The sequence below is a fragment of the Hordeum vulgare genome, chromosome 5H, assembly GCF_904849725.1.
Source record: "Hordeum vulgare subsp. vulgare chromosome 5H, MorexV3_pseudomolecules_assembly, whole genome shotgun sequence".
NCBI classification, from domain to species: Eukaryota; Viridiplantae; Streptophyta; class Magnoliopsida; order Poales; family Poaceae; genus Hordeum; species Hordeum vulgare.
In genome coordinates this window covers 110,896,609-110,910,735 of record NC_058522.1, presented here as the reverse complement: position 1 = coordinate 110,910,735, position 14,127 = coordinate 110,896,609, and positions in this window count along the sequence as shown.

Sequence of the window (14,127 nt, the reverse complement as noted above, 5' to 3'; positions counted from 1 at the left end):
AACTAGGCAAAATGAAAAAAATGTCAAAGCTACATTAAAAATCATTATTTAGTGAATCATAAAGTCTTAGCTGTATTGTCTTCCCTAAGAGTACCCGGGAGGTTTGCTATACCAAAATTGATATACTTCACAAGTGAGTAGAATGGTATACCAAGTTATATACCCAAAATTTCAGATTTTTCCAAGAAATATTTTTTTATTTACCATTCACATGGTACACATGGAACCATGTTCATCTTAATATTTTTGGACGTTGTTTTTTAGCACCATACAAACACAAACGCTTATACGAACGCACATACACTCATCCCTATAAACATACACACACTACCTCTATGAACATCTTCGAAAGACTGAACCGACACATCATCTTGAAATTGATAAAGTCACTGCATATGCTTTTATAGTCGATGTAAATGTCTCCTCCCACTGAATGTGTATTGCTAAAAGGCCTGAAATAAATTCAGAAAAATATGAGTATCAATGCAAGTCTAGGACTTGAACCTTGATGGCTGAGAATACCACTTCCTACTAATTAACCACAAGTTGGTTCGTATTTTCACACTTTATTACTCATAAGCTGGGTAAGTAACACGATAATATTCCCTAAGAAAAGTAATATGGTAGTATGCACAAACATGTTACAAACAACGCCTTATTTGATTTGTGTAACCATCATCAACACATGTTCAATGATGCACACATGAAAATCTTAATAGCCCTTCCAATTTGGTACACATATAGCAGGTTGACCATATATGTCCCTTCCAAAGAGAGTGTGGTCAAACTAAGTCCCACAAATCCTATTTTTGGTGTGGAACCCTCATTTGAGGTATTAGGCACTCCTGCAAAGTTTCAGCATCATTGGACAAACTTTGCTATGTAGAGTTGCTCTAACTCCAATCTGGACAAAAGGGGTTTTAGGGTTATTTGCGGTCCTTAATCACCTTGGATCAAGGTGAAACTTTATGGGACACCAAATATGGCTTAGGGTTACCACTGCAATTTTCTAGGGTTTTATTGAGAATAGTTCCTTTGGAAATATTTCAAAAGGTCAAAACAGACAAAAATGGTTTTCACGGTTTTACTCAAACAATTATAATATAAATAGGGGTTTAAAATCTTATGTATGGAAAATATATATCCTTCTAATCATCTCTAAATTTAATCAGATTTTTCTAAGGCACAAAAGTATTTTTCCATGTAGGAATACCATTTTTGGCCTCAGAAATGGACATGTAATTTAATTAGGAAAATAATTATAAAAATAATTATTTCGTGGTTTTGGAGCACTAAAATGAAGTTAAAATCAGATCACCAACTTTGGGTAGAAACACTCCTTGCCATCAAGGGCATGTAGTGCAACTGAAAGTAGGATTTTACCTTGATCAAAAACAAGTAAAGGTTTTTGGGAATAAATCAATATTGTGAAATGGGGTTTTTATCATCACATGATCATCACACAAGCATTCAATTACAATCATGGCACTCACATCGTTAGTTGTGAAAAAGTTTTAATAAGCTCAGATTTTTGCATTACAGAGAGGTGGTAGTAAAAACAGGGTGTGACAAGCGATATACTCAAAAAGCAGATTCTGGATAGAAACCCTAGGAAAGAGGGTATTGCATTTGAGAGGAAATTGAATGTTGATGGGTCATAGTGGAAACCCAAGCCGTATCCAAAAATCTCATGGGTTCCTGCAAAAGGACATCCTCTTGATCCATCTACTTTATCAGGCTTTGCATGTGAAACTTCATATTCCTGTGATGAGTGATAACCCACAAGTATAGGGGATCGCAACAATTTTTGAGGGTAGAGTATTCAACCCAAATTTGTTGATTCGCCTCAAGGGGAAACGAAAGAATATTCTCAAGAATTAGCATCTGAGTTTGTCAGATTCAACCACACCTGAAAGATTAGTGTGTGCAAGCAAAGTATCAGTAGCGAAGTAGTATGATAACAACGGTGTCAGAAACAGATCTGTTGATGGCAGACTATTCCTGAATGTTGTATCAATGGCGCCAGTAAGTTGCACGTGGATGGGGAACTATTCTTTCCCGAGAACGGTGTCGAAAAAGTATTGCAACAAGTAACAACAAAGTAGCAAGGAACAGCAGTAGCAGCAGCAGCAACAGAAGTAGCAACAGTAGTAGCAAAGTGGCCCAATCCCTTTTGTAGCAAGGGACAAGCGTGGACAAAGTAACGTAGCAAGGACCAATAGTAATAGACTCGTAGGCAGTGGATCGGTGATGGATGAGTGTGACGGATGTGATTCATCATGTAACAGCTATAACACGGAGAGATATGTAACTACCTCCCGTTCGTGAATCTAATGTAGGCATGTATTCCCTATGTAGTCATACGTGCTTAGGGAAAAGAACTTGCATGACATCTATTGTCCATCCCTCCCGTGGCAGCAGGGTCCTAATGGAAACTACAAGATATTAAGGTTCTCCTTTTAATAAAGAACCGGACCAACGCATTAACACGTGGTGAATACATGAAGTCCTCATACTATGGTCATCTCCGGGAGTCATTCCGGCTATTGTCACTCCGGGGTTGCCGGGTCATAACACATAGTAGGTGACTACAACTTGCAAGATAGGATCTAAAACACACATATATTGGCGACAACATAATAGGTTCATATCTAAAATCATGGCACTCGGGCCCTAGTGACAAGCATTAAGCATACCCAAGTAGTAGCAACATCAATCTAGAACATAGTGGATACTAGGGATCAATCCCCGTTAAAACTAACTCGATTACATGATATATCTCATCCAACTCATCACCGTCCAGCAAGCCTACGATGACATTACTCACGAACGGTGAAGAGCATCATGGAATTGTCGATGGAGGAAGGTTGATGATGACGATGGCGATGATTTCCCCTCTCCGGAGCCCGGAACGGACTCCAGATCTTCCCTCCAAATGAAGAACAGGAGGTGGCGACGCCTCCGTATCATAAAACGCGATGAATCCTTCTCTCTAATTTTTTTTCGGGCGAGACGGAAGATATAGAGCTGAGTTTGGGGGAGTGCTGCCACGTGGGCCCCACAAGCCCTCACGGCGTGGCCTAAGGGGGTGGCCGTGGCCCAGGGGCTTGTGGCCCAATCGCACGCCCCCTCCGGTGGATCTTTGCAAATGTATTTTTCTTTTATTCCAGAAAAAGTCTCCGTAAATTTTCAGGACATTCCGAGAACTTTTATTTCTGCACAAAAACAACAACATGGCAATTCTGCTGAAAACAGCGTTAGTCCGGGTTAGTTCCATTCAAATCATGCAAATTAGAGTCCAAAACAAGGGCAAAATAGTTCGGAAAAGTAGATACGACGGAGACGTATCAACTCCCCCAAGCTTAAAGCCTTGCTTGTCCTCAAGCAATCTAGTTGACAAACTGAAAGAGACAAAAGAAAAACTTTGACGAACTTTGTTTGATCTTGTTGTTGCAACTATGTCTAACTCATAACCAGAATTTTAGCAAGATCACAAGTAAACCACATAAGCAAATGACATCTAGGTCTCACGGTAAACTCATATCAATGGCATAATCAACTAGCGAGCGAATAATAATAAGCCTCAAACGTCAACACTTCAATCAAAACAACATGAAGCAGTACGAATAGATGGTATCTCGCTAGCTCTTTCTCAGACCGCAAAACATAAATGCAGAGCACCTTCAAAGACCAAGGGCTGACGAAACATTGTAATTCAAGGCAATGAAGATCTAGTCATAGTCATACTCAACACAGTTAAAAGCAAAGCATAAAAATGACAGAGGTGCTCTCTAATTGGTGCTTTTCTAAGAGGAGGATGACTCAACAGGAACATAAATAGACAGTCCCTTCGTAGAGGGAAGCATTGATTTACAGAGGTGCCAGAGGTCAAGCTTTGAAAACAGAGATAATAATTTTGGGTGGCATGCTCTCATTGTCAATGCAATGACTAAGAGTTCTCAACATCGTCCACGCTACACATGCTATAGGCGGTTGCCAAACAGAAAAGTAAAGCTTTGACTCCCCCACCACCAATCAATCACACTCCACGGCTAGCCGAATCCTCGAATACCGTCCATACCAACATCAATCCTGGGGGAGTTTTGTTTGCAATTATCTTTTCGATTTGAGCATGGAACTGGGAATTCCAATTACCGGCCCCTTTCTCGTGAATGATAGTGAATAAACACATATCGAGGATAACACGCCTAGCATGGAAGATACCAATAGCCCCCTGTCACCACATGAGCGGTTCAGCCATGCAAAACAGATTATTTCTTGAAGGTTTAGAGAGTGGCACATGCAAATTTACTTGGTACGGGAGGTAGATACCGCACATAGGTAGGTATGGTGGACTCATATGGAACAACTCTAGGTTTATGGAAGTGGATGTACAAGAAGTATTCCCGCTTAGTACAAGTGAAGGCTAGCAAAAGACTGGGAAGCGACCAACTAGAGAGCGACAACAGTCATCAAAATGCATTGAGATTAACTAACATTGAGTGCAAGCATGAGTAGGACATAAATCACCATGAACATGAACATTGTAGAAGCTATGTTGATTTTGTTTCAACTACATGCGTGAACATGCGCCAAGTCAAGCCACTTGAATCATTCAAAGGAGGATACCATCCTATCATACTACATCATAGTCATCTCAACATTCATGTGGGCATCCAAGACAAACCATTATAATCTCCTAGCTAAGTAAACATGGCATAAGCAACTATGATCTCTAAGTTGTCATTGCAAACACGTTTGTCTCAAAACAAAGCTGAATCAGGCATGATGAGCTAGTCATATTTACAAAAACAAAATAGATTGAGTTCATACCAGCTTTTCCAGGCTCAGTCACTTCATCATATATCATCATTATTTCCTTTCACTTGCACGACCGAACGATGTGAACAATAATAAGTGTGCTCGTGCATTGGACTATGCTGGAATCTGCAGGAAAACAGAAAGGAGAAGACAAAGTAATATAGCTCTTTGAAAGCTAAACAGGTATGCATGCAAGAGCCACTAAACATTGTAACCAATATCTTCTACCTTGACCCAAAGAAAAAGAAAACTATTTACACGGGAAAGCTCCCAACAAACAAAAGAAGACAAAGAAAATCTTTTTGGGTTTTCTCAAACTAGACAGACACACGAAAAGAAAATGAGAAAAAGAAAATAAACTAGCATGGATGATACAGTGGCAAAGTGTCAACACCGGCTAACAAAGTGAAAGCATAAGCAAGAATGTAAAGTCGGTGAGAACACGTACCCCCAAGCTTAGGCTCTTGGCCGAAGTTGGTCTACTCCCAAGGATGGTCCTGGCGAAACCCAAAATCATAATGGGGGTTATACGGGAGCGCTATAGCCACTGCCTGAATAGCTGCCTCACGGAGACGAGTAGCCTTTGCCTCCCTCTCATACTCCTCTGCCTCTCCTCTGGTTATGTAATATCTCCGTTTTACCTCAAAGTCAAAGAAGGCAGGAGCAGGAAGGGTAATATGGAACACGTTGCCGGTTAAATATCAAACGGTATAGGAGGGATCCATCATCCGTCTCAAGGAACTGGTAGCGTGTCAAAGCGACGCAGTCAAGGAAAGCTGTATGGAGCGGGGGATCTCCTTCTCGGATGGGTACTCCAAGCAAATTTGCTATGCGAGTGGCATAGATCCCACCAAAGAAATCCCCTTCAATAGCATTTTATTCAGCCTCCTTGCTATAATAGCTCCCATGTTGAAGCTTTTGTCACCCGTCACTGCGCTCTTAAGGATACTAAGGTCGGGTGCGCAGAGGTGACAATGCTCAATCTTGCCATTAATGCATCTGCCTATGAAGAGGGCAAAGTAATGCAAGGCAGGAAAATGAATACTCCCCATGGTAGCTTGTGTAACGTCTGTAGTTTCTCCAACAGTAATACGAGAGCAAAAATCTCTAACAGAAGATTTAGGAGGATCATTGAGGCTACCCCAAATAGGTATTTTGCAAATTCTATTGAAATCCTCTAAATCCATGGTATAGGATTTATCATAGAGATCAAACAGTACCGATGTCTCATGGCCAGCTGAAAATTTGAATCTACGAACAAAAGAGGTAGTGAGAGCAACATAATGTTCACATTTATTGGAGATGAATTCCTCGAGTCTGACGTTGTGAACAAGTGCATCAAACTCATCTTTGAAACCTGCCTCAATCATAAATTCATCAGAAGGCCATTAACATGGTTGTACCTGCGCATCCCTTGGTTGGTAAGGATCAGGCTCCCGAATCGCAAGACGGGGACCTCTCTTGCTTGAGCAACCACCATGAAAGTTTCTCCTGAACATCTTCCTTTTCTGAAATTTTCAGTGATTCTAAGGAAAGGTGATTACGGCTCAACAAAACTCGTAGCAACTACTCCCACAAGTGCCTAGAGGCCATATTAATGCAAAGCTCAAGAACATGGTCACCAAGGCAGCAAAAATACGCGGAGTATAAGGCACTAGAGCAAAAACTAATTGGACCAATGGAGGAGTCACTTACCAAGGAGTAATTTCCCCAAAACAGTTCGAAGAATGGTGCTTTGAGCAATGAGATCGAAAATCCCAGCAAGAGGAACAAGAACACTGGTTTGAGCTGCGAAACGATTTCTTCTGGAGGTAGGAGAACCAAATGAGAGCAAGAATGAGTGGAGGGGGTCCCTGTGGGCCCCACAAGCCTGGGTGGCGTGACCAGGCGGTGCCCGGCCGTCAGGGCTTGTGGACCACTGGTGCAGCCCCCAGGCAAACTCTTTGTCTCAGAATTTTTCAAAAATTTCATAAAAAATCATACTTGATTTTCAGGTCGTTCGGAGAACTTTTATTTTCGGGGTACTTTTCAACCGGACGCTAAAACAGAAAACAGGGAAAACTAAACTAAACCTATCGTTTTTCTTCTAAGCAACGAAAGGTGAAAGCTCAGAACAGAGGTTTGTGACTCCTTGATTCATCCATCTCATGGTCATCGAAAGAAATCCGTCAGTGAGGTTGATCAAGTCTCTTTGACAAACTTTTTTGAATAACAAAAAGCGAACGGAGAATTTCCGAATAGTCACTAGGTCACCTCAATGGGGATGTGTATCTCCCCAACAAGCAAATCATACTTCATCTTGACACGGGGAATAGGGCATTCAACGCTCCCAATAAGAATCGATGAAGTTTTTTCGATAGCATTGATGCAATGTACTCGATATTGTTTCTTCGGAAAGTGCACCGTATGCTCATTACCGTTGACATGGAAAGTGACATTGCCTTTATTGCAATTTATAACAGCCCCTACAGTGTTTAAAAAGGGTCTTCCGAGGATGACCGCCATGGCATCATCCTCGGGAATATCCAAGATAACAAAGTCTGTTAAGATAGTGACGTTAGCAACCACAATAGGCACATCCTCGCAAATGCCAATAGGGAAAGCAGTTGATTTGTCGGCTACTTGCAGAGAGATTTCAGTGGGTGTCAACTTATCCAGTTCAAGTCTACGATAAAGAGAGAGAGGCATAACACTAACACCGGCTCCAAGGTCGCATAAAGCAGTTCTCATGTAGTTGCCTTTAATGGATCAAGGTATAGTGGGCACACCGGGATCACCTAGTTTCTTAGGAGTTCCACCCTTGAAGGTATAATTAGCAAGCATGGTGGAAGTCTCAACCTCAGGTATCCTCCACTTATTAGTCACAATATATTTCATGTACTTAGCATACGGAGACATCTTGAGCATATCTGTCAAACGCATTTGCAGAAAGACAGGTCTGATCATTTCAACGAATCGCTCAAAATCCTCATCATCCTTTTTCTTGGATGGTTTGGGAGGAAAGGGCATGGGTTTCTGAACCCATGGTTCCCTTTCTTTACCGTGCTTCCTAGCAGTGAAATCATTCTTATCGTATCTCTTAGTCTTAGGCTGTGGGTTATCAAGATTGACAGGTTCAATCTCCACATCCTTATCATTGCTAGGTTGAGCATCAACATGAACATCACTAATGATATCATCATTAGGCTCATGTTCATCACCAGATTGTGTTTCAGCATTAGAGACAAAGGCATCATTTGGACTCCCAGGTGTAGCAGCAACAGGGTTCCTAGCGTGCAGGTCCCTATCATCTTTCTTCTTATTTATAGGATGACTAGGTGCATCAGTGCTAACTCCTTGAGAATCTTGTTCAATTTTGGATGACCCTTAGGATACAGAGGTTCCTACGTCATTCTACCACCTCTAGTAACGACTCTCACGGAATTATCATTCAACTCGTTGAGCAAGTCATTATGAGCTTCAAGTACTTGTTCTACTTGAGTAGTAACCATAGAGGCATGTTTACTCAGAAGCTTAAGATCATTGACATTTCTGTCCACACAAGCGCTTAAATGACTAAGCATACGAGCATTTTGTTCCAATTGTCTGCTAACATAATCATTGAAGCTCTGTTGTTTGGCAACAAAGTTATCAAATCCATCCAGGCATAGGTTAGCAGCTTTATCAAAAGGAATATCACTCTCATCAAACCTACACAGAGAATTTACTTCTACTACCTGTATCGGGTTATCGAGGCCATGGATCTCTTCGATAAGTGGTAGATTTTTGACATCTTCAGATTTAATGCCTTTCTCTCGCATAGATTTCTTAGCTTCTTGCATATCTTTAGGACTGAGGAATAGAATACCTCTTTTCAACGGAGTTGGCTTAGGAGGTGGTTCGGGAATAGTCCAAGCATTCTCATTGCACAAGATGTTATTCAATAAAATTTCAGCTTGTTCTATGGTTCGTTCCCTAAAAACACAACCGGCACAACTATCTAGGTGGTCTTTGGAAGCATCAGTAAGTCCATTATAGAAGATATCAAGTATTTCATTCTTCTCAAGGGGGTGATCAGGCAAAGCATTTAGTAGCTGGATGAGCCTCCACCAAGCTTGTGGGAGACTCTGCTCTTCAGCTTGAGCAAAGTTGTATATTTCCTGCAAGGCAGCTTGCTTCTTATGGGCAGGGAAATATTTTTCAGAGAAGTAGTAGACCATATCCTGGGGGCTACGCACACAACCAGGAGCAAGAGAAGTGAACCAAGTCTTAGCATCATCCTTTAGCGAGAAAGGAAACAGCTTGAGGATATAGTAGTGGCGGATCTTTTCCTCACTAGTGAATACGGTGGCTATATCGTGCAGTTTGGTAAGATGGGCTACAACTGTTTCAGACTCGTAACCATGAAAAGGATAAGATTTGACCATAGTGATTAGCTCAGGGTCGACAGAGAATTCATAATCTTTATCGGTCACAAAGATAGGTGAAGTAGCAAACTTCGGGTCGTATTTCATCCTAGAGTTCAAAGATTTTTCTTTCCACTTGAGCAGTAGTTTCTCAACATCATAGCTATCCTTACACGCAAGAAAATCCTTAGCTATCTCTCCCTCCATAGCATAGCGTTCAGGTATAATAGGCCATTCCGGCATAGTAGCAGGTTCTACTTCAATAGTATCAACAGTTTCAAAAGTATCATCACATCTAGCAGCAACTCTAGCAATTTGTGCATCAAGGGCACCTAGTGGCAAAGCATTATCAGGCATAGCATCATCAAGAATAGTATCAAGCATAGAATCATCAGGCATAGTATCAAGCATAGCATCATCAAGCACAGGCAACATATCAAGATTTCTAGCAGGAGGCGAAGTCGCAAACTTACTCATAACTGAAGGTGAATCAAGTGCAGAGCTAGATGGTAGTTCCTTACCTCTCCTCATAGTGGAAGGCAAGATTTTAGTTCTTGGATCTTTCGGATTCTTCATAGTGACTAGTAGACGTCAATCCCAAGTGACTCAGAGAATATAGGTGTGCTTCCCCGGCAACGGCCCCAGAAAAAGGTCTTGATAACCCACAAGTATAGGGGATCGCAACAGTTTTTGAGGGTAGAGTATTCAACCCAAATTTGTTGATTCGCCTCAAGGGGAAACGAAAGAATATTCTCAAGTATTAGCAGCTGAGTTTGTCAGATTCAACCACACCTGAAAGATTAGTGTCTGCAAGCAAAGTATCAGTAGCAAAGTAGTTTGATAACAACGGTGTCAGAAATAGATCTGTTGACGGCAGACTATTCCTAACTGTTATATCAATGGCGCCAGTAAGTTGCACGTGGACGGGGAACTATTCTTTCCCGACAACGGTGTCGAAAAAGTCTTGCAACAAGTAACAGCAAAGTAGCAAGGAACAGCAGTAGCAGCAGCAGCAACAGCAGTAGCAACAGTAGTAGCAAAGTGGCCCAATCCCTTTTGTAGCAAGGGACAAGCCTGGACAAAGTAACGTAGCAAGGACCAGTAGTAAAAGACTCGTAGGCAGTGGATCGGTGATGGATGAGTGTGACGGATGTGATTCATCATGTAACAGCTATAACACGGAGAGATATGTAACTAGCTCCCATTCGTCAATCTAATGTAGGCATGTATTCCGTATGTAGTCATACGTTCTTAGGGAAAAGAACTTGCATGACATCTATTGTCCATCCCTCCCGTGGCAGCGGGGTCCTAATAGAAACTACGAGATATTAAGGTTCTCCTTTTAATAAAGAACCAGACAAACACATTAACACGTGGTGAATACATGAAGTCCTCATACTATGGTCATCTCCGGGAGTGGTTCCGGCTATTGTCACTCCGGGGTTGCCGGGTCATAACACATAGTAGGTGACTACAACTTGCAAGATAGGATCTAAAAGACACTGAAAGTGCGTTATATCGACTAGAGGGAGGTGAATAGGAGATTTTTAGAATTTCATCACTGAGGAAATTCCTCACTCATGACTAACTTACAGCGGAAACAGTAAAGGATCAGAACTGCAAAGTTTCATAACAACAGTTTTTCAGAGTGAGGAATGTGAAAACAGATTGCACTGTGAGAAGGCATGCAGAATATATATGAGGATTAACTCGCGTGAAGAATTTGGGGTTGAGGAAATTCATAGAAAATCGTTAGCAAATTCTTCAAACAGTAGCAGTTGAAGTCATCAACACATAATTTGAGGAAAGTAAGGAGTTGAGGAATTAGAACCCGTTTCTCAGTGAAGACAGTAGTTGATGACCCAGTTCCAACTGTTGTGACAGTCGTACATCTGGTTTGGAGCGGCTTGGTATTGAAACCAAAGGACACATAGTCCCGGGACACACAGTCCCTACCGTGTTCTCCTTGGGCTAAGAACACACAGTCCTCGCCCAACACTCGTGGTAAGTCTTCAGGGCAGACTTCCAAACCCTCACAAACTTGGTCACCCGGCGATCCACAATTGACTGCTGGAAAGCTCTAGACCATGACGCCTAACCGTCTGGAGGATGCATAGTCCTCAAAGGTAAAAGGCTTCAGTCCCACACAGGAACAACTTCTTAAGTGATGCTCAATCACTAGGTTTGGTTTGTGGTTTCGGTGTATGGGGTATTTACTCACTGATGAATTACTCTCAAAGACTCTGAGGAATTGGGTTGCTCTTATGACAAGTGTTAGTTTCTAATGGAGCAGCCAACCAGCTAATGGTTGTGGGGGTGGCTATTTATAGCCTGGGAGCATCCCGACATGAATTGACACTAATGCCCTTAAATAATATGACCGTTGGAGTGGATAAGACCAATGACTTGGCGTGGCTATCGGAACGGTCGGAACCCTCAACTGTGAGAGTCCTCATCTCACTCGTATTCCTCACTTGAGGCTTTTGGTAGGATTAGGCTTGGGTTGAGCATCATGAGGAAATTCATTCCAAAGTGTAACTTCGACCCCCTTTAACAGTTCGGTGTTCCTATTACTCAAATGCGAATAAAATAAAACAGAAAGAGTAAATCTTCATGCTTCAAAGTCTTCAAAGTGATTTTCTTCATGACACACCGAATTCCTCAATTTGAGTATCTTCATGAGGAATATCAATTTCATCGCAGATTCCTCGCGATTCATTTCTTCAGCTTCAGGCCAATTTCTTCAACCAAAGATATATATTTTTAGGGGTCGATATTCATCAAATATCTCAAACTCCTCAATGACTTATAGATCATGTGTACACTCATAAACACATTAGATACTTAACCTATAAGTCTTCAAACAACCAAAATCACTAAGGGGCACTAGATGCACTTACAATCTCCCCCTTTTTTGTGGTTGATGACAATTAGGTTAAGTCATCAACAGGGATCAAAAATATGAAGTGTAAATACTCATTTGAGGAATTTGAAATCAAGATTCAGAGAGAATCCCCCTGAAGATTTGCATATCTTGAGGATTTTGCTTTTCACAGCAAATGCACATTGATGATTTATATCATGGAGATCTCCCCCTGAGTCTTGTAAATCATGCATACATGTAACATATCGTATGAAGAAAATGAAAATGCATAATGACAAATGGTATCTGACGAATTCCAGCACGCGTGCATTAAAACTTGAGGAATAAGCATGCGAAGAAAAACGTTCAAAAGCGTCAGAGTACCATCGGGCTTAAGTTACAACTCATTACATAAAAACTTCAGAAGAGCCAAGAGTTTGTAACTTAAATATAGTTCATAAGACTCAAAAATATCACGTTTGAAGACTAACTCTCAAGTTTCTCCCCCTTTGTCATCAAGTGACAAAAAGGGACAAACTGAGGACTAACTCCCGTGAAGACTTCACTTCTTGGCGGTTGAGGAAGAGCCGTGACGCTTCTTGGGAGTAGTCTTCTTTCTTGGAACGGTAGCAGTGTCGAGCTGTTCTTCATCAGTTTCAGCAGTGTGGAATGAAGAAAAGGGGCTGTCTTCAAGGTCTGGAACTGGAATGGGCCTGAACTTCTTCTTGGGAGGCCACGACCAGTCAAAGTCTCGCTCAAAGTCCATTTCTTCAAGCTCTGTCGGAGTCTTCAGATGTGCAAGTGTAGCCCAGGTGCGATCAAAAACCTCATGCAGATAGTGAAGGTTGAGCTTCACAGAGTCCTGTGTTTCAGTGAGGGTTTTCACAATGGCGCCAAACTGGCGTTTGACCCACTTGTGATTGCGATCCACCTTCTGGTGAAGACTGAGGAGGAGCTCTCTTGTATTCATCACTCGAGGAGGAACGGGGCTTGCCGGACGAGTCTCAATATCATCCCATGAAGAATAAGCTTCTGGCTCTCTGAACTGGCCATCAAGGGGCCTACTGCCATCTTCAATCACTGATTTTCCTTTTCCTTCAATGGGCTCGAAAGTCTTCTTGTTGACCCGGATAGGAGGCATATAACCAACATGGTTTTGGCACTCGGCATGAAAGTTGATGACTGTCCTTGTCCTAATGAATCTCATGATCCATGGGGCATATATCTTGTGATCAAATGTACACATAGCATTGTTGGCCAAAGTCCTCAAGAAGAAATCATGGATGTTGATAGGAATACCATGAATGATGTTGAAGAGGATATTCTTCATGAGGCCTACGACATCTTCATCATCATGGCCTTTGATCAGCGCGAGCACACTACAGAGGATTCTGTAGACAGACCTTGGTTATATTTGAGCTCGTGGACGAGGAATGTTTTTCTCGATGATTTTCCTTCAGCCAAAGGCTTCATGAGGACTTCCATCATCCCATTGGGCAGCTCACGCTCACCATAAAGCTTCACAGCCTCCTCTGAGCGAATTGGTACAGGCAGTTCACGGAGGAGCTCAGTAGCAGGAGCCTTGTAGTGAGTGTTTTGTGTCATCCAGTCAAACACCCAAGTGTTAATGTCTTCAGGGTTGCCAGAGATGTGAAGAGTGGCATAGAACTGAAGAATGAGCTCACTGTTCCAGTCAGAGATGTCGGAGCACATTGGCAGCAAACCAGCGTCATGAAGTACATTGAGGACTGGCTCTAGGCACGGTATAGCTTCAAGTTCAACGTGAGGAATATGCCTGTGCTGGAATATCTTGTTTCTTCCACACAGCATAGAGGCATAGTAATTCATCTGTGTCCTAGTCCAAAACTTCAGATGCCTCATTTGAGGCTTGTCATAGGGGTTCTCTCCAATGAAGTACATGCGTTCTTCAAAGAAATTCTCCTTTTGAAACTTTGGTCGCTTGGAGAATGGGTGACGCTGAACTGGCTGAAGATTTTGCTGAGGAATAGGAGGGGAGTTAACAATTGCAGTCTTGGGGTTGAGCACGACGAATGCATT